Source organism: Tupaia chinensis, unplaced genomic scaffold, assembly GCF_000334495.1.
Source record: "Tupaia chinensis unplaced genomic scaffold, TupChi_1.0 Scaffold000423_1, whole genome shotgun sequence".
Taxonomy (NCBI): Eukaryota; Metazoa; Chordata; class Mammalia; order Scandentia; family Tupaiidae; genus Tupaia; species Tupaia belangeri.
In genome coordinates, this window is record NW_006159928.1 from 2,306,913 (window position 1) to 2,310,710 (window position 3,798).

Consider the following 3,798-nt stretch of genomic DNA (forward strand, 5'->3'; position numbering starts at 1 on the left):
AGGGGGAATGGCCACACCGCAATCCCTTCTCCTCCATTCTCCTCTTGGGATCTTGGGCACGTATGCACACGCGCCTGGCATGAGTTTTAAGCCACCAGGTCTGGGACTAGAACCGCGGTCGACTAAGTGGGAGTCCAGCAACATAGCCATTATGCTAACTGCTGGTCCCAGCTATTACATTTTCTATCATTCTCTATCATTTATGGCATTTTATCTCATTCTCTTATCATTTATGACATTTTTATCTTTATAAAAATGATTTAATTCAACATTTATTTAGACTGTTTTGTTTTCCCTTGTGAGTAAGAGAGAAAGAGAGAGAAAAAAAGAAAGGAGAAAGAAGGAAAGGGACAGAGACAGAAATAGATATTTTTGCCAGAGTCTTTCTGTGTAGTGATCCTCCTGCTCCAGCCTTCCAATTAGCTAAGATTACAAACACATGCAGCTATGCCCAGCGTGTATTTTTGTTTTGTGACGTGTTTTATATATGCTTTTAATATTTGATGAAATATATTACCAGAGACTTTTTTTTTTTTTTTTTCTTTCTTGTTAGGTTTTTGTCATAGAGCACATGTGCTCACTGGAGACAGCAACAGAAGGAAAGTGAGAAATCACTCTTTAGGGGAGATGGTTACACTGCAATCCCTTCTCCATTCTCTCAAGTTTTCAGACATGCACATAGAAGCGTTGTCATGATTTTCAAGCTACCAGGTCCAGAACTTTAAGTCTGATTGATCATGTGGGAGTCCAACACTTTAAACACCATGCTACCTGTTAGCCCTGGCATTTCCTTTTTATAATATTAAATATAGCTTTTAAAAATAATATTTTATAGGGCTGGCCTCATAGACTAGTGATTAAAAGAGCCAGATCTCACATGCTGACTGCTTAGTTCAAATCCTTGCCCTGGTGGTTTGAAAATGACTCTAGGCCTAGGTCTGTCCATGTTTAAAATCACAACAGCATAGAAAAATGGAGAAGGAGCGTCTGGCATGACCACACTCCACTAAAGAGTGCTTTATCCCACTTTCTCTTTGTCTCTCTGTCTTTGTCTGGCAAGTACACATGCCCTTTGGCTATTAAAAAGTACATTTTATAAATATTCGTTGATAGTGTACAAAATTTATTTAATTTTTGTCAGTTAAATTTGTATTTAGGACACTTGTAACTATTATTATAATTTAGTTGTAAGTTCATTTACTTTTTTACACTTAAATGATAGTTTTATTTCCTTCTTTGTAATTATTTTACTTTTAATTTGGTATTGTTGCTTTATTGTGCTGATCAAGATCCTGGTATAATTGATAAAAGTTGTAATGAGAAACAACTTTATCTAGAAATGACATAAGAAATGCTTCAATTAGCTTTTTTGGGAGAATAGGATTAGAATGTTGTTTATCAGATTTAACAATTTCCCTTCTAGTTCTAATTTTCCAGGAGTCTTATTTCTTAATTATCAAGATGTTACATTTTGTCAGTTAGTGAGATATTTTTTGTTGTTTTAAATCCATTAATGTGATGAATTATTTTTGTTTATATTTTGTTAAAATTTGTTGCATTCCTGACCTAAAGTAAATAGTTGTTCCATTTTTGTTTTATATTTTCTATATTTAATTCTGTGATATTGTATACAGGACTCTTATATTTATCTTATTTAAGGTATGTTTTCTAAGGTTTTGCTTTAGGGTGTATGTGCTCACCAGATATAGACAGAGAGAGACAGGGAGGGAAGGTGAGAAGTCATCCCCCCAGGAGGGATGGCCACACTACTATACCTTTTTCGACATTCTTCTCTCAGGATTCCAGGCATACCTGAACGTGCATCCAACATGATTTTCAAGCCACCAAAGCCAGGACTCTTAACTACAGTAAGCCATGTCAGATTCCAGCACTGTAACTACCATGTCACCTGCTAGCCCCAGTTCCCTTTTAATAGAGTAATAGAGCTTGCTGCCAAAAAGCCATTTTAATCTTGAATTTTCACATCCTTTAAGTTGGAAGCCATTGTTTCTCTGTTGTTTTTTTTTGTTTTGTCTTGTTTTGCTTCAGGACATCTGTGTTCACCAGAGACACAGAGAGTTAGAGAAAAAAGAGAGCAAATGTGAGAAAACATCCCCTGGGTGGGGATGGCCACGCCATTCCACAATTACGTCTCTTCCATTTTCCTCTCGGGATTTGGGACATGCACATGTGCCCCACATTTTTTAGGTCTCTGGTCTAGGACTCAAACTGTATAGTACACCATATGGATTCCAGCTGTCTGATCGTCTGTGCCACCAGGCCTGTCATTGTTCTATCTTAAATTTCCACCTAGCCGTTCAGTTAAAATTTTCTAAAGAAAGCAATCACATTTTGACTTGGGGCTATGCTATTTTTCCCCACAACTTCTTACAAAAAATGAGTATCTTCCCTTCTTTGCTTTCCTCTAAAAAATAAAAATACCAGTGTGATAGACACTTTCATGTGTTAGCCTAGCTAGAACATGATCCACAGTTTTTTCATCAATCACTGATTTCTATGTTTCTATGAAGGTATTTTGTAGATGTGATTAAAATTCTTAATCGATTGCCTTTAATTAATGGAAATTATTCTAGATAATATAAGTGGTCCTGGTTTAGTCAATTAAAAGGGCTCACATATATAACTGGGGTTTTCTCTGAAGAGGAAATTTTGGCTATGGATCATATCATCTGATTGTGCTGCGGAGATCTTGACTGAATTAGGATTTCATATTTACCCTGCCAGCCCACACAATCAAGTAAGTCATTTTCAGGCCAGCCACTGGCATGGTGAGTAAGGTGTGACTGGATCTCACATGGCCCACTGTGTGGTTCCAGTCCTGGACCTGGTGGTTCAGAAACGTGCTGAGCTGGCGTGCTTGCATGTCCAGGATCCTGAAAGAAGAAACAGAGGAGAAGGAATTGTAGCATTATCATTCCCTTGGGTATGCTTTTTCACGTTCTCTGTCTTTTTTCTCTATGTCTCTCTCAAGCAAGTATACTTGCCCCCTCGCAAAATTTTTAAAAAATAAATAAAGTTTTGTCATAAATCTCTTAATATATATCTCCTACTAGGTCTGTTTCTCTATTTGAACCTAGATAAATACACACAAGTTACCTGAATATTATAGGTCCACTATTAACATTTGTTGGTCCAAAATAAATCTGAGGATTTTGGTGCTACTTTACTGGAATTAAGTGGAATATACACAAAGAACTAAAGAAGCTGATTGGAAAAAAAGATGATCAACCCTATTAAAAGATGGGAGAAGGATTTGAAAAAAAACACTCTCTAAAGATGACATAAGAACAGCCAAAAGGCATATGAAAAAATGCTCAATATGCCTCATCAAAGGGAAATGCAGATCAAAACAATGAGATACCACTTAACCCCAGTCAGAATCTCTAAGAATAACAAAACAAAAAATGATAAGTGTTGGCGTGGGTGTGGTGAAAGGGGAACACTCTTACACTGCTGGTGGGAATGTAAGTTGGTCCAACTACTGAGAAGAACCATTTGGAGATTCCTCAAAAGTCTACAAATAGGGAACCAGCAGTTAGCGTAATGACTATGTCGCTGGACTCCCACGTAGTCTACCGCCATTCGCGTCCCGGACCCGGTGGCTTAAAACTCACGCCGGGTGCATGTGCGTGTGTGCCCAAGATCCCGAGAGGAGAATGGAGGAGAAGGGATTGCGGCGTGACCATCCCCCTTGGGGGGTGATTTCTTGTTTTCTGTCTCTATGTCTCTGTCTGTCTGGCGAGTGCACGCACCCTATAGCAAAAACCTCTCAAAAAA